The sequence below is a fragment of the Haliaeetus albicilla genome, chromosome 5 (genome assembly GCF_947461875.1).
Source record: "Haliaeetus albicilla chromosome 5, bHalAlb1.1, whole genome shotgun sequence".
NCBI classification, from domain to species: Eukaryota; Metazoa; Chordata; class Aves; order Accipitriformes; family Accipitridae; genus Haliaeetus; species Haliaeetus albicilla.
Window position 1 is genome coordinate 17,970,960 of NC_091487.1, and position 23,516 is coordinate 17,994,475.

Consider the following 23,516-nt stretch of genomic DNA (forward strand, 5'->3'; position numbering starts at 1 on the left):
CATTGCACCGTAAGATAGAGCTTTCTTGTGGATCAGAACTTGCTTTTTCACAGTAAAAACAGTGGATCCTACTATTGTCTGGTCTAAATGTAATTTAAAGCCTCTCTTGGCTATCTTTTCCTTAAGATATGTAACAGGTTATTGCTGGTTCTGGGTAGTGTAATCAAACCACATGGATCTTTAGCATATAAGTTTATGTGTCCCTGAGAAGGCTCTGGAGAGCAGAGAAGACTTTACTTGATTGATGCTGGTCAGCTGCTGTGTTTTAATTGTGAGTGTTTGTAAGAGACTGGCGCTCATTTGAGTCTACTGGGAATATGACATTTGGAGCCCAAAATGATGCTGGAAGGAGCCAGAAGTGAGTGAATGAGGAAGGCATAAGGTCATTGGGGAGTTTTGTCTTTTTTTTTTTTTTTCCTCCTCTAAGTAAAATAAATTCAGGTGCATAGTACAGAATTGTGGTTGCAGCAGACTATCACTTCCATGTGTACTGTGCTGACCAACAGCTTTTCTAGTAAAACTTTTTTTCTCATTTTTGTGCTGTGTTAAGCAGTTTCCTGATCAGCATAGTGCTGTGTCTTGGCTCACAATAGGTATTGTTTGGGTGGGGGTTGGCACAATATTTTTGTGCTGTGATTTGATCTGTCATTTGTCTTGAATAATCTGTTAAATGTAATGCTTAATCCTATTCCTTTTTGGCAGGTTTTCCTCTAGTATTGTTGCAATGGTAATGAAACAGTGTAGCTCTGATTGCAAGAGATCACTGAAGAAATACAGTATTTTGGGATGTTTCTTTTGTGTCTTTGGCTACAGAACAGGGAGAACAGCCATATTAGAGGCAGAGTAGGTTGGACCTTCAGTCTGATGTGCTGTGGCTGCTCATACGTTAACAAATAACTTCCCCAATTTTTCCTTGTTCCTAGTTTCTCCTGTTTGCCATTGTGAAAAAGATCTGTAGAACCAGACAGGGGAGCTTTCTTCAAACAGGAAAAAGTGTTTCTGAAACCACAGAACACAGGTAGAGCATTTACTACAGCTAACGTATTCTTAAAGTTACTTTACTTTCTTTGTCAGCTTTGGTGCCAGTGGACTGTGGAAAACCATGTGTCCTCCCTGCCCCCTACCCCAAGTTACACTAACTGCAATTAGGAGACCTTAATTAAAATGCTTAGTTCGTAGCTTGGGCAAAGAATTTGGAAACAAAGTCATTTATTCTAAGGCAGCTTTACCACAGATTTCTTCTGGGGCAAAGCTGTTTCCTGATGTGTAAGATCAAGATCTCTAAATCTGTTCTGTAGACGAATTACATGGGGGTCAAGTTCTTTGTACTAGTGTTTATTCCTAAAGTAGTAATCCGTGCATATGAATTAGGCTGAGATTCTCAAAAACTCCTACTTGTTATGGTGCTGAGTTTTCTTGACCTTGGTGAGAGCTGAGCATGTTTGCAGACCTTGGCCTAATCTAGGTCCCTCTGAAGCTGTTGGAAATCTCTGTAGTTGGATTCCTTGGGAACTGGGTATACCTGGTGTTCAGATTTAATTTTTTTTTTTTAATGGAAAGCCTGAGAGACAGGGATGGAAATAGAATTTGTTCACAGTGGTGCAAGTTCAGTGGTAAACCTGGGATCAACACGTGGACTTCTTTTGCTGGTTTGTTTTTGCTTTGTTGCGTCATAATGTAACTACTGAGAACAAGTACTTAAGAGACGGAATGGCTTGGTAACAACAGTTGATGGCCAAGAATTAAAAGCATGGTAGGTAGTAATTAAAACGTGCAACCATGATGCCATTGAAAGTACTCTGAATGCCTTCTTGGCCCAGGGAAGTATCTGGTAGCGTAATTTGAAATGTTTTTGTAGGACCAAGTATAGTATTTGAGTTTCCTGTTACTTGTTAGTGCTACTGCCACCTTTTTTTATGTTGACTGACGTGGGTGTGAAAGCTCCCTGTAAGAATAGATTTTTTAGCACACTTGCTGCTGCTGGTAGTGAAACTTGAAAGACAAAGTGTTTGTTTTTGGCAAATGCATGTGGTCCATGTAAAATCTCTCTATTCCCTTTCCCATTAAATTGAAGTAGATTACCAGTTGTTTGGGGCTGATCCAGGCAGAATGGAGCAGCCTAGCAGTGCTGCTAATATTACAGTAATGGAAGGCTTCTGCTGGAGAATGTTTTTGGTTAAATATTTTTTGGTCTTAAAAATGGCCATGTTTGTGTGTGGGTACTTTCAGCTTCAAGGGGATAATTGTTGGAGCTTTATATAAGAATAGGGGTGAAGGTTCTCTTTCAGTAAAGCTTGACCTCCTTTTGATGAAATAAAAACTATTACAGGGTTAATTTTTTTTCCCCATTCTCTATATGTCTTTGAATGTGAAAATTCTTTCCCTGGCTTTTTCCCTCCCCTCCAACACTTCAGGAAATTAAATTGTTTATTCAAAATGTCTGGTGTCAGTGTGGGATGCCTATACTAGCTCAGGAACTCAGAGGTATTCCTGCAATGCCAGTCCCCAGAAACCTGAGAGGTGGCTCTTTCCTGCTGTACTGTAAATGTATAGTTTGACCATGAGGGGTTTTTGAAGCCCGCTGCCCAGACAGCTTTGAAATATGAGTAAAACCTCAGGTGTACATAGATAAGCTGCAAACAATTGAAAAGTGTTTAAATCTTGATGTCTTCCATGTATTCACTGGGTGGGGGTTGTACAGAAAGTTTCCAAATCAATGAATACTCTCTGATCCAAGAGAGAGAATACAGAAAAGTCTCTTGAATCAGGCATAGGCCTGCCAGCCAAAATAGGGTTGGCTTTTGGCTCTGTAGTAGGCTTCATTGTAACTTAAGCAAATCAGTGATTTTTCCCAATATAATACTTTTTCTACCTGTCAAATGCAGAAATAATACAAACCTGTTAGAATGCTGTCGTGGCTGAACTGACTGCAAGTTGCTTGTAGATCACTGGATCCCAAAGGAGAGACAAAGTGTTTATTACTTTATCTTGCTGTTTGTCAGCAGCTCTTAATCCACATCTATCTATTCCAAAGCATGGTTCAAAATTAAAAATTCAAGTTGCTAAAATGTGTCTGCTCCTCTTTGGTGATTTTTATAGAAGAAATATAATTGAACCCAGTTGTTGAGGACCCCAACATGTTTTAACATTTTTAGCGCTCTCAACTGCTGTTCTCTCTCAGACCTATTTAACTAGTAAATGTTTTCAGTTTATCATATACAGACTAAGTAATTACTCAGCTTTTGCCCAGCTAAGATTTCATCTTCTTGCATTGTCTTTCCTAACTTGTTCATTTTAATTTGTGGTGAAAATCAAGGTATAGTTTGAAAACCAAAGAGGAGGGAAGGAGCCAGGAGGCTGTGGAACAATCTAGTCTAGGGACAGTGATAGTGATAAGGGTTGTTTTCTTGCTTATGCTTTTCTCTGCTGCTTATGTGGGTGCCTGAGTTCCAAGAAGGCCCTTTTAACCCTGTAGATGGAGCAAGTAGTTGCCATTTTCCGAGTGCACACAAAATCTGATAAAACGCAGGAAAATGAAAACTCTGGAAGCTACAAATACATTTGAGCTTGAGCCTAAACCGGTTGGCTGAGGCTAATGGGAGGGGTTTTTTAGTGATAAAACAATTTACCTAACACAGGAACTTTGGGTGAAAAAAACCTTTAAAAAGTAGGAGTCTTTTATTCTGCTTACAGCAGCTTATCTAAGAAAGTGCTGTGTAACTTTCTCACCTAACTGTGAACTAAAAAAAAAAAAAATTGCTTCTCAGAGGTGATTCATTTTCTTTCACATCTGCAGGTTGTTTACTGGGACTGACTCTTCAGGAATTCTTTACTCCTTTGTGTTTATTATATACAATTTTACTTGCAATAAATGTGAGAGAATCGAATGATTGGCTGGCTGAGGGTTGTATCAGAAGTGGGTAGTAGTTTGGTTTTCTCATGATTATTTAAAAATTAAAAGATTGAGTACACTCTGCAGCCTTTTTTCTAAAGGTAGCTGCTGTCACCATTGTACCAAGAAACTATTTTTTCCCCTCTAAATGAGGCCCTGGATCTCCTAGGAGATTTTAAGACTGCATATTTATTTTCTGAAAAATCGAATCATTTGATGCGTCTTCTGAAATGATGCTTGAGAAATAGCAGACTACCTCTTTCAAGTGACTGGCAAGCAGCACTGGCAGTGTTTTGGTCTTCCTTTACAGGTGAGGATGTAGGTGTGAACCACTGGCCAGATCACATCCTAGCAGTGCAAGTGGAGGAGTATAATCTAAACAAGTGAAAACAAGGAGGTCTATTAATTTGCTTTAGATGAACCTTAGTATTTTAAGATGGGCTATGTTGGTTGTCTCATCTACAGGACCGAAAACAGTATGTCTGCAGAACATAGTCTGTTCAGTTAATTTGCGTATGTGAAAATTTCAAGGAGTGATCTCACTCATAGGAGAGAAAAAAATGCCCAAACCAGAATGAATGCTTTTTACACTATAAGGCCCTGTACCTTCTCTCCTGGTTGCTTTTCAAATGGACAGCTGTGAGCCACATCTAGGAAAGAAGATGGATGTGGTGAACAGAGCAGGCTGCCTGCTGCATGATGCTCTGAGCTGGTGTAAGCACCCTTCCTGATCTGAGGGAAGGGTCATGCATGTGCTGTTTCTACTCCTTCCCAAGGGAGTTCATATTGAATTGTCTTGCTGTGAGAGAGACTTTTTTCTTTTTACCATGATTTTTCTGGATTACTTGTGGACTAGTAATGGCTTCTTGCCCTGATGTAATACATGTGGTTTCAGGATATCCTTATTAGGGCTGTTCTTACTTTATGCTCAGACTGACAGTGTCCCCTAGATTTCCTGTGCTCTTGACCTGTTGGAGGTTGCCTTTCTGCTCTCTCGTCTTGCCTTTTTAAGGTGTTGTTTTCTGGTGGTGGTGGGTTTACTGGTGATGGTGTTCTTTTTTTTTTTTTTTTTTTTTTTTTTAGGAGGAGGAGACTTTAATGTGGTCTTTTCTTTTTGGCTTTGGAAATCTCTTGGAAGGATTTCTGTATGGTCCCACTTGTGCTGAAGAAATTGCTTTAAGCAAAGTTGTGACTGCTTTGTCCATTAGGCAGGTATGTGGTAAGTGGTAAAGGGCTGTTGGAGTGCTTCCCATTCTGAATGGAGTACTTGGTGATAGTACTAGCCCAGGATGGCTAATCCAGCTGTCATCTTAAGCACAGAAGCTATGGAATTCAGGATTGTTGTTGCTACGCATTTGCCAGTTTATGGCAGGCAATGTCCAAAATGATCACTGGCATCCAAAAGCTCACTATTGGTTGTCTTGGGTATGAAAGAATATGATGGTCCCTAGCAGGTGCTTTTCTCTTTCTTCCCATCCTCTTCCCCCTTTTCCATCCTACCCTGCTGTGGAAGATAGAAAGGGCAGGACCACAGCTGCCACCCTGCCTTGTGTCACTGGAGTGAGGGAGTAGTTGGGATGGTTGCAGTACCCCCTCCCAAGCAAGGACTGGGAAGGCTGAGGACTCTTTAGCCTGCTGTCTTTGGGTCCCAGAACGAGCAGACGTCATGTTCAAGGTTTCTAATAACAGCAAGTGAAGGCAGCGGGTACTGCAACATGAACATGGAAGGACTGAAGAGAAGTTCTTTCCACATAAAAGGAGTGTAGGATAGATGGGCCTTTTGGAGTGAGGTGCAGAAGTGACCAGGATAACTGTTGAGCCTGAGCTTGTGGGATGTAGCCAGTGGAAGCCTCACTGCTCCAAGGAGTATTTATGTGAGAGAGCAGTAAGGTGGGTGGGAGGGTAAAGAGCATCAGCGGAAGTACTGAGGGCCAGTGTGGGAGGCAGATGTTATAATGTTAGCCTCCTGTCCCTGGGACGTGTTCTGATTGAGGCATTGATGGGACTAAGTATGTCCTCCTCAGAGGTGTTAGAAGTTTTGAAACCTGTTTCATATGAAACCTCTACAGTGAAAAATTGAGTTCTAACTTTAGCTCTTTGAAAACATCTTTGTTTCTGGGCTTATGGAACAAATACAAACTTCTGCTATAAAGGAGAGCTTCCAGAGGAACAGCTTGACTACTTTAGAGTAGTGCTCTGTAGCTTCAGTTATGTCATGGTGTCAGATCTTGGAAAATCTGCTAAGCTAGTTATTCAAGAACACTTTGGAAATCTTCTCTGTGGCTTCATTACTGGGAAGTAGCTGTCATTTGCTGTATGTTTATGTAAAAGGTGTATAGCAAGTGGAATAGCTGATGGATAGAATACAACTGTTCATATGATCCCAATGTGTGCATGTGGGAGGAGCAGTTTCCCAAGTAACGCTCATTTCCAGACAAGTCCAGTTCATCTCTCTGTACAAGTACTAAATGACTTACAGTGATTTTGCTTTTAGTGTCATAGAGTCAACAACAGAGAAAGATTGCTGTACCCAAGGTAAAGCAGCATGGCACTGTAATGCCTTTGCTTGACTGGCTGTTTAGATAAGGACCTACAATGAGAGATGACAAAAATCGGAGGATTTAGCACATAGTTCTGCCTCGTGAAAGTGGTTTGAGTAAAAGCTGTTTGGTTTTAGTGGTATCTTACCTAGGATAGAAGCCTGCAGTGTTAATCTTGAAGCTGTCTGATACAACAGCAGACCTGCACCTTACATCTCAAGGGGCAGCACCTTACAAAGAAGAGCTCATGCAGCTCCTCTGCAAAACCCAGAAAGGAGGTAAGAAACAGTAGTATTGTGTGAAGTGTCTGTAATGGCAAGCTTCATCCCCAGCTTCCGTCCCCCATATTCTCCTAGCACATTCATCATCAGTGGAGGTGTTTGGTACTTGACAGCATAAGCATGCCATGTAGTTACACTGCTAGAAAGGTACAAGACCAGTGATGTTTGGCTTGGTGCCAATAAATTGCAGCACAAGAACTGTATGGCTGTAGGTAGATAGAGTCATTAGATAATGCATCTTCAGCAATCCTAGCACCAAGGCAGTGGTAAAATTTGAGGAAGAAATGGAAAGAAATTTGATCTTTGATGTTATGTTCTCTCTGTAGTTCTCTCTTGTGTATGGGCAGAGGGAGGAGTTTAATGGCAAGTTTAGCATGCAGGTTGTCTTTAGAAGCATCTGTAAGCAGTTCATTGTTAGGTAGGATGGAAGACTTTGTGGGTTAGGGCCTTAGTTACAGTGAAAGATTTTACAAATACTTGAAAAAGAGGAATCTTCCTGCTTTGAACAATATTAAGATTTTGTTTTGTTTTGACATAAGGGCTTGTTCATTGTTTCTCAGTTCATAGCCTTAAATGGCCAAAAATGCAGTTTTAGGGTTTTTTTTTTCCTTTCATTTCCTAATTGTTTGTCTGTAGGCTTTTTTTTTTTTTTTGAACTAGTAATGTGAGTAGAGAAGTTATTCTTCTCCAGGGAAAGTCTTGCTGAAAAAGTCTAGGCATGACCTTACTAGAATTTTTCTTAGGAGAACACCACAATGTGAAAACAGTGGAATAAAATCAAAATGAAATGTTCTGTTATCTTTCCAGCATCACTTCTGACTGAATATCCTGAAGTAAGACATGGATATACATAAAACTGTAGTGTAGCTCTGCAAGCAGTGTTTATGGTTTAAAAGTGCCTTGGGGCACATAGCTGCTGTTGTAAACTCCATCTGAAATAGGTAATCAGAACTGTAGGTGTTATGTCTGACCAATATGCAGGCCAGTGCTTTTTGTTGGTTTAAAAAATTTGCACTTTAGTACTTTATGCTGAAACTGGTCTTCTCCTGAAGCCAGGCCTTGAGAGAGGATTCTGCTGCAAAATCAAGGCTGGCCTTGATACTGTTAGACTGACAATGATGGGCTTTTGGTTAGCTGTGTCTTGCAGAGGGTGCTAGGTGGTCTGCAGCCTTGCTGGTCTGAGAGCTGTCTGTGGGATTGGGGTGACATTTCTCTGGTGTCTGCCTTGGGGTGGTGGTACAGAGACATGCAGGGCAGGCTGGAGGAAGACTTCTTTTACACGTTGTGGATGGTGTTGCTAGAATTCAGATGGAGGAAAAAAAATGTAGGTGTTCAAATTAGTCTTGAAAAAAAATTATTATCCTGGCATTTTTTTTTACCTTTATCTGGAAACTAACTAGAGAAAATAATTAGGGGTGATGTAGTGTTTCCTTGAGATGTAAGGGAGTAGTCCAAATAAGATAACGACAGTTTATATAGCCTCTTAGAGTGCAACTTTCACAAGGTTTTGATTATCATTTTATAACCATCACAACTTCATTGTTCTGGAGGACTGGGATGATCTTGAAGAGGAACGTTTTTGCTAAATTGGAGTAGCTTCTGCCCTTAAGGTGATGCCTGTGTATTTTGTAGCTTACTCTGGCACCTTGGACTGTGTGCTGACCAAGCGTGAAACCCTGCAAGTCCAAGTAGGCAGATAATACTCACCCAGAGCAAGAGAGCGAAGTCAGGGAGGCTGAGCAACTGTGTGCAAGGGGGTTACATAAAGCTGGGTGTGGAACAGCCTCCTTCTTTATGAAACAGGGCTGACTGCAGGGATCTGATGTGCAAAGAGCTGTGAAAACATGCTGCCTGGGAAGAAGTGTTCTTGGGGTAAGAAATCCTGCTGTTGCAGATAAATGTGCTAGTGGGGTGTAAAAGCAGACACTTGGTCAAGGATTTTCTTTTGCCTTCACAAACAAGAATTCCTGGAAGTATTTGGAGCAAATGTATTTTTATTTACTAAGAGATTAAGAGGTAAATGTGTATGTTTCTCTGTGTGTAAAATTCTAATAGTATTACGTGGTTCAGTCACTTTCATTAACTGTTACTTGATAACTTTTAAGTGACAGCAAATGGGACGAAAAAAATCACTTTCCTTAGCAGCTGTAGTTCAAGGATCTGTTTAAGACATTGAGAATTTTCAACATCTTTTGAAGCTGTTACTTAACACATTTTTTTTTTTCCCCATGTATAATGATTCTTCAAGTCCTTGTACATATTTCAGAATTACAGCAATTTAAAAGTTGTAACCTTTCTACAAGTCCCTTTCTTTTATGCTGATTGTATCTCCAGTTAACCTGTGATGTAATTCTGGCAGTATCTTTGAGCTGATCCTACGTATGACACCCCTCAGTCAAACGTGAAAGCCCTAAAGAGAGAACATGGGGAGTTAGTGTGCATCTGATGATGGGCAATGTGGGAAGCAACCTGAAACAGCAGAGGAATCATCAGGTTCTCCTTGCCTTGTGTTGTGCAGTCACCTATAGGCTTGAAATCCCAGTGTGTGGTATAGCATCATCTCCACAGTTCTTATCTCTTATGTCTACAAACAAAAGAAGTGAGCAAGAGAAAATGAGCGCTCTTGTCCAAGGGAAATTTGTTCTGTGGTCATGTTTAATCAAACGTAATCAACATTTAATCAAACTTTTAATAAACTGCTTGCATTTTTCCTTCTAATTAGTTGCTGCCAATTACTGGGATTGAAGAGTGAGTTTCAGGGTGGAGCCAGACAAAAATAACCCAAAGGAAAACAGCTAGCTGCTACTGTGCCTTTGTGTCTGCCTTTCCAGCTCCTACTCAAAAGCTGGATCAGCTGTTTATATATCCGCCTTCTTAGCAATGATAAGAATAATGGTTATTTGGTAGATTAGAATAGAAATTTAGCTTTTTATTTTTCCCTTTAAGAGGGATTTAGGTTATCTTACAAACTCATCAGGGTGTTGTGATCACACCAGTGTTGTAATGGGGAGGGGCAGGTACTAGAGAATCTAGGTAAGTCCATAAAGGGAAACAAATGTAAAAGAACTGTTGGCCTTAAGCTTTTTTTTCTGAGAGGGAGAACAAGAGTACAAGTAACAGAGCTCCAAGTATGATGGTATGATTTAAGTTGTCGAGGCAGCTTCTAGAAAATCCTGAGGCGACCCAAGAAACTGTTGGGTTCTTCCAGTTACACAGTATAGCAGACCTCCCAGCAGATCCAAATCTGGGCTACAATGCAGTCTGGTTAGAAAATGTAGGGGCGTTTTGGGGGTTGTGTATCAGCTGCTGTGTGCCCTGGCCAGTTTGGGAAAGTTGTAGTCTTAAACCCCATGTGCTCAGTCGCTGATGGAAAGGATAGGTGTAACAGCTGCTGTCTAGGATAAGTTATGAAAAAAACAAGGGCAGGATTAATTAGAGTGCCTTGTATGTGCACCCCACTGTGTCTGTGTGAGAGAGATTACTAGCAAGATGTGCCATGGAAGGTCAGGGGTGTGGGAGACAGCAAGACACGTGCTGTGGGTGTTGGCCCAAGGCAGAGCTCTGAAGGTGACCTTTTGGGCAAAGTGGTGCCTGCAGAAGGGCTGAAGCTGATAAGAAGAAATAGTTTGGTTCAGAGAGATGGGATGCCCTAAATTTCTTGTAAGCAAACATTGATGAACTTTTATCTTTGTCATTCACTTTACCTTGTGAAGGGATATGCATTTTGTCTAACACCTTGGATAAAAAAATGGGCAGGAGTTGTGCTTTATGATTTATAAAAGTTTGGTGTCTTTTTTTCTCTTACTGCACTGTGAACAATCCACTAAAGCGAACAAGAAAATGGGTGTTCTTGCAGACCTATACATACTGCTTAAAGCAAGAAGCCTATGGATTGGAAGAAACAGGGAGAATTTTAATCAATCTTTAGCAGCAGACTTCAGTGTAATGTAAAGCAGATAAAATGCCTGATAAAATAGGTAAGTTTGTAACACACACATAGATGTGCTTCTCTGAAGTGGTCTAGACACCAGGACAGCTAGGGTAGAGACTTCTCAGAGATACTGTTTTGCCCTTTTCAGGTGCAGAAACTATCATGAGTGATGGAGACTTTTTGTCTCACTGTCTACTCTCTGCTCCATCTTCAAGTTTGTGCTTTCTGACCTTGCTGATCCTATGCATAACAATCCTCTGTCCATCCCTGCCCAAAGCTTTTGGTGTATTTCTATGAATCTTCATGACCTACGTTGCCTTGGTATTAAAAGGTTGGCAGCAGTAGCTTGTTCCATGTATTGGATTTCCAACTCCTCAAACTGCAGCCCCATCCAATGAGACCAATGGAAAACTCTGTTCTCTTATCTGAACATTTTGGTAAGGTTTTTGCCTAGGGTGTGTGGTGGTTGGATTTTTGTTTTGTTTTGTGTCCCATTCCTCCTCCCCCCACCCCCCACCCCCCCAATGTTCACATCAGCTATTAATATTATTCTCTATGCTTATAATTAAAAACATTTATTAATTTGCTGTCTCTCCATTTAGATCTTTTTTTCTTGTAAGTAGGACCATACTCAAATATTGCATGTTGCAGATGTTTTATTTGATTTCCAGGATCATGTGTAGTTTGTGCAGATCACCAAGATGATTCACTGCAGCACTGTCCTGTTGCTTCTCAGGGAAGTTGGCCACGTGTCAATAAATGGAATATTTTCCAGTAGTATGATCATCACTTGTTGGAAGCCAAACTTTCATTTTATTGCAAGCCTCTCTAATGAGGCTTCCAAATAAAGTAAAATAATTTTTCTTTGATCTATGTTGATATAAACTCAAGCAGAAGAGTCAGTTGCAGGGGAAGGAATTTCCTATTATTGGTGTTGGCATCTGAATCTGTACAAATGGAGAGAAGCAATCCAGTTCATGTTTCTTTGATTTTTACTGGTACAATATCTGTACACCAGATATTTTCTGGTGAACATCTTTTTTGTCTCAAATAGGGTACAAGGCTGCAGAATTGCACTTTTTAGATTCCAGGTGCTTTTCTGTTTTCTGTTGACATGGTTCATACAGTGTTTATTAGGGGGAGCTGCATAGTGAAATAAAGGTAAAACCCAGTTTCAGATGATACTAGAACTGCTTTTAGCCGGCTTTTTATTTGGGAATGACTCTGGTTCCATAAATGAAGAGGAAAATTTGTTCTTTGCATATGCAAACAGTGGTCACTTGGTGAATGTAGGAGACAAGAAATACAAGTGCTCTCAAAGCTAATGAAACTTGAGGGAGACTTGGTGTCTGACTTGTACAGTGCCAAAACATTAGGGCCATCCCTTATGGAGGGATAAAAAAAAGTTGCAATCAGGTTTCTTCAGTGAGCAGACATGTTAACTTTCTTGTGTTAACTTTCTCTTGTTTGTATAATGAAGTTTTGCATGAAGGAAAAAGCCCCAGACGCCTATATATCTTGAAGCCTGGCTGGAGATGAATAAACTCATTTTTGCATGGCAAGTTGCTGAACTTAAATACGTCTCTAATTTCTGCCAAAAAAATGCCCAGTCTCCTTGAGAGATCCGAGAAGTGAAAAAAAAGAATGTGTATTACACATTTCATGCATGTCTCAGTGGGTGTCTGGGCCTCTATAAAAACTCCCAAAAGGTTTATTCAAGGCTGTTTGCCAAAGTCTTGGAAAGTTGCAGTGGATGTACAGCATTTGGTTTCAGAGTTAGTGGACTAAAAGCCATTTCTAGATGAAGGCTGGCTTGGCAGACATGCTCTTCTCTCTGTACCCGTTGGTTTTAGCAGAGTGGAGGTGTGCGTTCATTCTCCCTTGTGGTGTGCAGGAGACCTGCAGAACCTGCACCACCAGCCTGGGGCCCAGCAGAGCCTCCTCTCACTGGCCATACTGGACTGATGGTCTTTGTGCAGCATGCTTATGTTGAAGATGAGAGCAGCTGAAGCTCCTCAGAACGTCAAGGCAAGCCACTAGAGCACTTTTATTTGGGTAAAAGGTGGGAATGCAGATAAGATTTACGAAAGTAAATGGAGCACCTGTAGCATGCTAGAGAGAGGTGATGGGGAGGGGGCAGAAGGAGGGGTGTGGAAGTGGCACCTTGTAGCCTATGCACAAGTCTACTTTAAGGGTTTTGGGTTTTTTTTAATTTATTTTAAGAAACTGAATTCTGAGCTTTGATTGGTGTGTGAGAATCTAGCAGGCAGAGGGCTTTTTAGGTTGGCTTGCCATACCTATGCTTTTTGTAGAAAGGCATTTGTAGGAAGGAGATTTCTGACCCTTGCCCCTACCCACCCCTGGACACTCTTAATTCATTCTTGGGATTTCACAGATTATGACAAAATTTCTTCTTCAGAGTGTCTATGCTGTTATAACAAATGCCTCAAAGTGATCTCGACATGCTGAACATCAACTTGGTAGGAGACCCACAAGCTCACTGCAAACCTTCCAGAGACTCAAAGACACACTGTTTTCTTGAATCATTATTTGTTATCAGAGTTACTTGCATTGCTAGAACCCCAGAGTGCTGTGGTAGTTCTCCAGGTCAGTGGTGTGGGATGCTGTACAAATGCAGTGCTTAGAGAGATTACAATCTAGTTAAGACAAGCTGTAGATAATGGTTCTGGTAAATGATTGTTTCGAATACGGTTTCTTTTTGTGTATGCTTTTGCCAGGTAGTTGTGTGCAAGCTCCAATAAGATCGTTAGAAGTGACTGTGGTAGATACCTAAATCTAGGAAAAGTCCTGAAGGGCTCAGATTCTTAGAGGGCAATTGCTAGGCACTTTCAGAAATTCTGCTTACTGTAGGCTGAGATAGGTTGGGCACTCAGAATTCTTATGTGAGCTTGAGAGACTGAACCATTTTACCTTTTGTCATCTTTTCTCTTCTGTTCTTTTGCTTTCCTCTTCCAAAAAAAGACAATTGTTGTCAATAGGGTTATGCACATTGTAGGTTAGCTTACCAGATGATGTACTACTTCAATCTGAATCCTCCCTGTCCAGATAGAACAGGGAGGTATTGGGAGGGCTTATATATAGGGCATGACATGAATGTATTTAATCTGAAGATCCCTTTCTCTAGATAGATAGTTGTAATGAGATACACATATATATAAAAACTATAGCTAGATTTATATTATCACCCCAAATCCCTGTATTGTTTCTTTAATCTTGCTTGGTAGCTGATAACAGTATGCCATTTGCATTAATACTGGTAACCAATATTTGTGATTCAGACAGCTTATCTGCAATAATAGAGAAGAATCATTTGATGCTTAAATCTGATAGTGCTTAAGTCTAAAACGACTAATGAAATAACTTTCTGGGTGTCTTAATGTATGTCATGATTCTGTATTGTTCAAATGAAGGGAAAAAATGTATACTGTCCCTATGTAAACCTCATCTTGCCTTATAAAAGCCCCAGAAACCTTGAATATATTTGATTAACCAAAACATGGGAGGTAGCTGTTTTAATAAGGGGACATTGGTAGTTGTTACAATTCTGAGAGAAAGCTTTCTATAAAATATGTATGCAGGTTTTACTAGCCTTGCTGTACCTAAGTTAAAAACTAAAACACTTACTGAACAGTAAGAACTTTATATTGGGGGTCACAATGAACAATGAGGCAGGAGCCTAAAGGAAGCACCAGAATAAACCAAGGCTTGCTTGCATCTGGCTCAAATCTTTTATTTCTGAGAGCTGCTCTCTTCCTAAATGGGTATCTGTAAGACCAACCTGATTTTGTTGGCATTCCAGTACAGATGTGGGGTGGACTAGTTTTTTTTCCCCAATCACCCTGACACCTTTGCCCATGCTGGAACAAAAAGATCTATTCTCTTCTTACCCCTGCTCTGCCCTTCTTGTCCTGTTTTTCTTTTCCAGTCAGAATGGGTCTACAGTTCAGTCTAGCTTTGACTGTAGTACAAGAAGATACCAGTGATATAGTTTTAAACAAACAAGTTCAGGGGATTTCAGGAGGGAAATAATGAAGGTTGGCTGCAAAACCCAGAAGCTGGCTACATCCTCAGGTGAGCGCTGCAGTATGCACTAAGCTGTGTGCTGCCACAATAAAATGGCTCTTAGTACCTGAGCTGAGGAGTTTAAGGCTAGCTGAGGGTCCAGTTCCTAGATATATTTATAGGTAGGTAGGTAGAAGCGTAAATGTGTGCGTTGATTCAACTCTCCATGCATTGCTTCAGCACTTGTTAATTCTTAGTTCCTGTTGCAAAAGATGTGGTCTTTGAAAGGAGGCAGACAGGCAGGAAGCTTGATTATCTTGTCTGATGCAGTCCAAGGATTTACTGGTAAACCTCTTTGTTCAAGAGTTGATACTACTCAGAAGCAATGCAGAGGGCAACATAATTATGGGTAGAATTCAGAGTGGCACCGCAACTGACTTCAGATGCGATGGTATCTCAGTCTAAGAGAATAGGCATTTGACTAATACTGTTAGCTAGTTTGGTTTGAGGACTGTCTGAGCATAAAGTTAGAAAGACCTGTGCAAAGGTAGGAGGAATTCTGCATATTGCTGGACAAAGCTTACTGAGGGGTATCAAAATGCAGCTGGCATAGACTATAAACATAAAGCTGTATCAGTCTGTCATTGCAGTATTTGTGTGCTGCCAGCTGTCTCTGCCATGACAAGGAGATTCCCAAGATGGTGGTGCTTCGTAGGGGAGAAACTTTAAGCCTGAACTCAACCTGCAGCCCTGCCCTTCCAGGTTGCAGCACTTCTGTAGCTGAGTGTTCCCTTGTCTGTTAAGTCCTCTTAGGAGCTTCTGCATAAGAAATCTATTAGCTGTAGCCACAGGAGCTTCAGGGTATTTCCTGACAGTAAATACTTCCAGTTAACTGCCAGCAGGTCGTTGGGTGTTTCCTTACTTTTACTGCTCTTTTTCATGTGACTATTTGTGACTGACCATCCTAATTTGTTGTTAACTTTCTTAAAATGGCATTTTTCTGGCAGCCCTTTTTAATGCCATTTTGCGGAGTTGTTTACCGTTACATTGTGCTTTTTGAGCACTTAGGGTGTTCTCTTCTTCAAAATGAAAAAGGTGATGACTCATGTCATCTGGAAAACTGAAAAATACTGTCTGCTTATTGGATCCAGTGTTGGTGCAGGGAAGAAGTGGAAGTGTCCATTTCCCATTAGCTTTCAGGCTGGAGCAGTGTTATCCAGAAATGACACGGATGAAATCTTCATCCATTGAGTCAACGTGAGTCGTCCTTTCAGCTTCGGTGTAGGTAGCTTTTCATGGCAGGTCTTTCAGTATGGTTTTATTTGCCTTACATTCCAATTTAGTACTGGAGGAGTTGAGGAGACACTAATATCTGCCTTCTTACTTCAGTGTAATAGATGTTAAGAAGTGGGATACAGTTTTTCCTGCAATTTGGCAATATCTGGAAAGTCAGAAGTAAAATACCAATCTGCTAACTAAGGTACCTCTTAGCGAATAGGGGATTGCTCTTCTTGCCCAAGTTGCGTGAAGATTCCCTTGAGGAAAATCTGCACACCTGATTTTGGGGCCCCACTGGCAATGGAAGGTTTTAGAATCTTATTTGCTGACTAGTGACTTACTCTGTGATTTAACAGAATAAGACACTAATAATTCATAACTGCTGGCTTAAATTAATATGGAAGGAGAGTTGCTAAGAATAATATAAAATGTAAATTTTAGGAAAGTTGATTTCAGAGAATAAAATATTTGTTTTATGGTTATAGTACCAAGAAGTTTTATCAACACACGTGGAAAACTTCTGCCTCAGCATGACAGCTAATTGAACGTATCATGGCACTGGAGAGCAAGTATGCAATATTAAGCATCCTTCAGATTATAAATCTGTTAGTGTGAGGTTATTGTTCCTTTTGTTCGTAAAATGTAAATATGTTCACATGTTTCTAGAAGCCTCTAATAGCTTCTGCAGTAAGAGTTTTAATATGTATATATATGTAAAAGATAAATACCATATCTGTCCCCGGAAGGGATACTGTCTTCTGCCTTGTGATTACGCTGCCTCTTCTCAGGTCTCTCTCAGTCATCGCCAGTGCCTCGTGACCTTAGAAAGACTTTTGAAAGAGATGGGTCATGTGTTTGCTTCTTGCAGAGGGTCATATTAACACTGGGGTGACCAGGGTCGTGGGGAGACAAAGGAAGCTGGGAGCAGAAAGGACATGCATGTTCTTTGCAGCACTTAAGGAAGCAAGCAGTTTATTGAAGCCAAAGTATGATGCTGGAACAATTTAGCCTGCAAATTTGAAGGACTCTGACCTTTGGGAAATTAATGTCTTGTAATAGAAGATACGGTGCCAAAACAGCTTGGTTTGAAGATGGTTTTTAATAAGGTTATAAAGAGATCACATGGTGTGGCTGCCTGCCATAGCTGGGAACTGAATCTGATAATGTCTGGTGGTGTAAGCCTATGGCTGAAGGCTGAACCCTGCCCAATTGCTTATAATTGTCATCAGGTACTAAATATGTCTCTGTCTGGTAGGATGAATAACTCGTTGCCTTTAATAATTTTTCTGTGCGGCTGTTAATCATTCCTTCTTCCCACTGATGGCTCTTCAGCTGGTAGTTTGGGGTTTTTTTTTGTTTTTGTTTTTGTTTTTTTTTCTCAAAAGACTGTGGTTAAAGGTTTTGTGTCCCTGCTGGGAAAGCAGCGAGTATGAGCTCCCAGAACCTGGGGTCACTAGTTCCAAGAAAAGAGTCTGGCAGAGCTCAGCAGCACTGATCCATCTTAAATGCCTAGCTTAAAAAGAAAACAGATCCTTTTGAGTTTGTATTTACTGACTTTATGGCTTTCATAACTTGGGATATACTGATTTTATTTCCGCAATATCTGTTTTTTAATACTGAAATTAGTAGCCCTGTAATATTTCATGAAACTATTACTGAAACTTTGTATTAATATTTAGTGACTAAAGGCAATTTATTTCCTCTAGTTACTGCTTACAGTGTCTGGTTTCTTTCTTTCATGGCTTTTTCCTCTCTGCTACTTAAACCTCTGAAATCATGATGTTGGATGCTTCATTTTGTCATTGCTCTTGCAGGATAAGGGGTTAGTGGCTTTCTAGCTGGATCTTTGCTGTGAGATGCTGGTGAATGTTTGTGTGTGTTGTGGTGGGAATTTTTGGCATGTGGAAGCATTGTGGTGCTGCAGGTGAATACCGGAGTGATGCTGCTGCTGCCCTACGAAGATCCTCTCTTATTTTCTAGTCCCTTTCAGGGCACTTTGTTCTGATACAGCACTCTCTTAAGAAGCACTTTTATAGCTGTAAATGGGATGATACAATGCTTTGAAGATGTGGAGAAGATCAGATGGTTCTACCAAATGTCACGTGTGAATGGGGTGGTGGTGTGAAAACCACTTAGTAATGTTGTAGTGTCTGATGTATCAGGGGTCCTATTGCTCGGACCATTCCCTGTTTATAAAAAGAAGGAAGAAATGCACAAATGTGGCTACCCTCTCTGATTTTCTTTTTTCTACTTAAAAGGTCCTCTCTAACAGCCCAAAGTCTTGGGTTTTCTTCAGCCCATCTAAAGAGCACTCAAGAGTTTTAAGTGAGACCTTTTCTCCCCCATACTACGTTATCTGTTCCCACCGGATTATAAAGGTGCACTTTATTTCACTTCTCTTTTGGATCGATGGTGCTTTACAGACTGAGAAAATTGAGCACTCCCTCCCCCAAATGCCAACTTTTGATCCATTTCAGTCATAAAGCTTTCCAAAATACTGATTACTGAAGGGGAAAAGCTTGCTGAAAGGTAAGAATAGTTGGATATAAATTGGTAAAATTAACTCTGATTAATTGCCTGCTTGATGGTCTGTGTGCAAAAAACCAAACCACAAAAAATACCCACGTTACAGTTGAGTCTTGCCATGTTTCAGATGCTGTCAGTTAACTTCCATGTGCACTGATGCCTGCGGCTGTGGGCCAGGGCCCCTGGACAGCGAGCACCCCTGTGTTGGGGTTGCCACTTGCTTGCTTCCCTAATAGACAGTAAGGTGGAGTCCATCAGTGATGAAAAATAATAAAAACAAGGATCCTCACAAATATTTAACTACAGAAATGCAGGGTATTCTGCTAATGGAAAAACTAAGGCAAATGAGCTGAGGTTGCCTTTGTGCCAGGAGGAGAAACGGGCTGTCTGCAAGGCCATTTTGCTTTGGTATTGCTTGCCTGGTGCCTTCCTCCATGTCTGATAATTTCAGTGTGGTGGAAAGTCTTGGTGGCTGCAGGTGTTTGCTCTGACGCATTAATGTTTATACAACTCCCTTTGATGCCACTGTATTGCTTTTCTGGGAAAATGCTCTTGTTTTTTATATCAAAGCAATACATTGTTATTAATATTTGCCACTTTTTTACGTGGGACGTTTTGGAGGTGAAACATTCTCTTATGAGAAAATGAACTTCACTGCATGCACTAATAACTTCTTAGGCTATTAAAACAGATACAAAGATTGCCTTTTACTTTTGAAATTGTAAATTCTGTTTGGCATTTTTCAATCTGTCACTCAGACCAGACAGCAAAAATATGTTACTTAACCATGGCTATGATATATGACTGGATAGTAATTTTCTCTTTTGACTGTCACTCACTATAACATTCAGGTCCTAGATGCTGTGGGGAATTAGTCCAAACGGTTTACTTTGGATGTTAAAAAAACCCAAACAAACACCCAACCCCAAAAGCCAACTATTCTACATAGTTTGAGGCTGTAGTAAAACATTGATTCCAAAACACCAATTAATGTGCTTTTATGCACTTGATATTGAATTCTTGTCTAAATCCATACGTCATTCTAACTTAAACATGAAGTCAACCTGCATGGTAATTATTTTGATCATTATTGCATATGGGGAGGCTTGCATTATCCAGTAGAGTTGTTTACAGGGTTCAGGTATAGAACTAGTAAGCCGTAACAAGCTTCTGGGTTTTATTTGATATTGCAGGCTAATGCAGCAGTTACTTAAATGTTTCTGTTTTTCCTTTAAACGTTGGAGTGCATGATTCAGCAGAGCTGCGTGCTGAAGGAAGGGAACACGTGAAGCACCAGTCAGTAATTTGTACTGCACCTGAATAGGTTTCCATAGCTTTAGGCATACTATGCCAGTTGAAGACATTGATTCTTTGCTGTAAGTTAGGTGTTTAGTTTTATCACCTTCAAACACTTTTCCCCCTTTTCTTTTCTCCCAGACATTTTTTAACATTTGCTAATAATTCCTTTTTTTTTTTTTTCTGAGCTGATGATCGTAGGAATGAAATGTGTTTTAAAAATAGTGACCTCTGGGAGTATAGTTTAGAACTGACCATTTTTCAAACATCTGTTCAATGAATGCGGGCAGATGCAGTCTCTCTTTGACCTGTTTGTGTTGCCTCTTTGGAGGGAGAAGGGAAATACAGCTAATAATGATCTTTCTTTTCCCCTCAGAAAAAGAGACTTGCTGTGGGTTTTGTATAACCTTCCTAATATCGGAAGGCAGCCAGGCCAGCTGGGAATGGGAGCTCTTCCTCTGGTAGGCTGTGGCTCAGTGTCAAGCTACAAGGGAAGAAAGAAGGGTCATGGAGAATACAATGAGGGACACGAGTAGTGGTCAGTACTCCAAGTGAAATAGCCCCCCCTGGGAGACAGCACCTTTGACATAGGCGTTGGTACCTGTGGAAGCATTCTGCTTAGCCTGGACAAATTTTTGTATCCCTCACTTAATTTTTCTTAACTGTCTTGCTTGTCTGCAGAATTTGCAGTTTGCTGTTTGCATCTGAGCTGTACTCCCGTACCCATGCAAGCATCTGTGGCTTGCGCTGGGAGAGGAGTTTGTTGTAGTATCTCATGTATGTTAAGTGCATCTCTGGCGCATGTCTCGGCGTAGCTAACGGAAAGCCTGTCCTCTGCTAAAGAAACAGCCTAAAAGAACATACACCAAGGCTGTAGGATGTATTTTTCTTACTAGCTTTTTAAGCACCACAGGAAGAAGTGGTGGCTGGTCCGTGGCTCTGTCAGACTCCCAGAGCAGTTAATTCAGCAACCGTCTTGTCTCCATTGAGAGTCCTGCACAGACAGCCCCTTGTTGGGGAATTGCTTGTGGCCCACAGCCTGCTTCATTCCCTCTGTTTGCTCATTTTTTGAGGGTCCCAGAGTTTCTTGTGTGTAGGATCAGCTTTCTTTCCGTGCCTGTCCCTAAGCCCTTTCGCATATGACGTGAGGCAGTTAGTGTGGTTAGATGGTATTGCATGCTTGGTTGCATAAGGGATGTCTTGCTGCCCTGAGCCTGCAGCTGTGACCTGCCCGGCTGAAAAGTCTGAAGTCACTGACACAGGAAATCTTCGAGGTGGAGAATCAGCTAATGCCAGAACTGAGGTGTGTGATTGCTTGACATCCTGGTGGTTTGGATACTTTTTGTTTTTAAAATAACTTATTTTCAGAAAAAGCTATTTTGGTAGAGTATTTTTTCCAAATTAACTAATCCTCAAAATATGCATGCTTCTATGGTTTCTGGTCCCCCTGGGTTGAAACATGAGAACTTTTCATATTTAAGGTAACCAAAGGGGACCATCCCCCCTTCTGAAAAAGGGGAAGACCCAGCGCTACAAGCTAACCTTGGCAATTGCTTCATCCTTCTCATAGCTTTTCAAGCGTGTGTGACATCATATCCAACAGCAGGCACCCCTTCTCTCCCTGCTTGGGTGCTGGTCTGACTTCTTCCCTTCTGCTTGGGCAGCACAGTCAGTTTCGATGAGTCCCAGTAAATTTGCAAAGTCCATTTTGAGGGGATTATAGAAAACCTTTGGACTGACTCTTTCTCAAGTGGGTTTGGCAACCAGCTTGCAAGTATTTTTCTTCTTCAAAGTAGAGCAAAGCTTATTAAGCGTGTATGCAGGCATGGCAAGAAATGCAGCCTTTGCCATCAGCCTCTATTCTTCCAGGGGCTCTGGAGTGGTCCCGTTTGAAGCCTGGTGTATTTCAATGGCAATTTTGAGTTCTGTTTACTCCAGGGCAGACACAGCAAAAGTATAGCTGGTTTGGTTATTTTAAGTTTTAGCTTAAAATACTTGGAATGCTTCCGAGTAGGCTGCTGCCCTAATTTACAAAAAAACATTCTCTACCTAATATTTCTTACTTATCTTGCTTAGCTGTGTGAAAATCATGGTTTCAGCAATTTGGCTATTAACCCTTTCTCTAGGAGATTCATATTTTCTTCTCAAAACACAGTTGGAACACATCTGGCCAGCCTCAGGTGATGGTCTGCAGCAATGCTTCCCACACTGTAATGGCAGTATATTAATTACCCACCATTTACAAGCTACTGTGATCTGCAAGAGGGCTTTGAAATTCTCGGCAAGAGGTGCTTGGTTTCATTTTCTTTTAAATTTTCTTGCTGAGCAACGACAAGCTCTCTGTTGTGGCTGTGCAGTGCATGCTGCTTCTAGGCCAGAGAAACTGCACACTGGTAAAGTGGAAGAAGGGAGCAACTTGTGTCATAGATGCTGACTGATCGCCTGTCCCTTTGGGCATCTTTGTAATGGCTTCCGAAAAGAAAGACTTACTGTATCGGGCGGAAAACTGGAGAAGCCATTGTGTATTCAGCAGTGTGCAGCAGTTGTGACTATGGACAACAGCACAGACGCTCTTAGATAGAAAAGCATTGAGGGCAGAGTTAGGCAGTCCTGCTCTATGACCTCCCCGAAAAAGGGTCTTTGATTTTCGCATGTGGGGTTAGTGGGAATGAGGAAGAGAGATTCCTGTCTTGTGTTTGCTAAGGCTTTTGATTTTTAAGTTAAATTCCCTATGTCTTCAAAGTGAGGAGAAGGTTCTAACATATTTAAATAGCCTGCATGTATTGGGAGGGTGGCATGGAGCAGGGACAGCTGGGCTTTGTGCCAGGGATTCAGTTCTGCTCTCAAGACTTGAGCAGAAATGGTTTGTTTTGCTTGATAACTTGTGAAATGCAGTGACTGAGCATTGTCTGGCTGCATGTACCTGAATCTCAGTTCTCGTACCAGCAGAGTAGATGACCATCTCTACAGATCTGCCTAAATTGGCTCTACCAATTGCAGTTCTCGACATTTTGGAGTATAATTAGTAGGCCACTCCAGTCTCTTATCCTTGGTGTTTCAGGATTACTAGAACTATTCCCTGTGTGGCCAAACCAGCGTTCAGAGGCATGGGCCTTTCTGAAAAACCCCAAGTATTTGAACTCTGCTCCTGCAGGAGCCAGACTGACTACAAGTCTTTGAACTGAAGTCCAAGTATGTGTCTAAACTATGGGGCATTGCACTTTCTGGTGTCTCCACGTCCAGACTGCCCACCATCTAGAACAGGGTATTGCAGTATGCTGTGTCTGTTTCTCTGCTCACATACCTGGGTGTGTGTCCCTTTCTTCCCAAAGGAAACTGCAGCACTGGGGGCTGATGAATGCAGAGAGTCCCATCCCAGCCTGTAGCTTGATGCTTACTTGGGCTGGGACAATGGAGCATACTTGCTTTATGGGGTTGAATCTGTATGTGTTTGCTTGCATGGTTGCTTGTGTAATTTATTAGCTTTTCTTTGGGCACTGCTACACGATGTAGGGGTTATTGCCTCTGCCGAGGCCAGCACAGTTAGGTCTATCTGACACACACAGTGCAGTACCAATCACCAGCTGGAGTTTTAAATAATTGTAGTTTTGAGGCACTGCTTCCAAAATGGATCATCTGTCTTGAGCAGTGGATCTATGGGGATGTATCTGCAATGGAGTTGCAGCAGTATGACGACACATCTGGGCAGGGTGCTCCAGCTGCAGGGCAGTCTCTCTGTTCTGGACCTG

The 23,516-nt window shown here is 41.2% G+C and overlaps 1 protein-coding gene across 2 annotated transcripts in view; it reads left to right on the plus strand.

Annotated features, from left to right (window-relative positions):
* Positions 1 to 23,516, plus strand: part of ITPK1 (inositol-tetrakisphosphate 1-kinase) — a 158,644-nt gene that overhangs the window by 12,965 nt on the left and 122,163 nt on the right. The gene's annotated exons all lie outside the window — the stretch shown is intronic.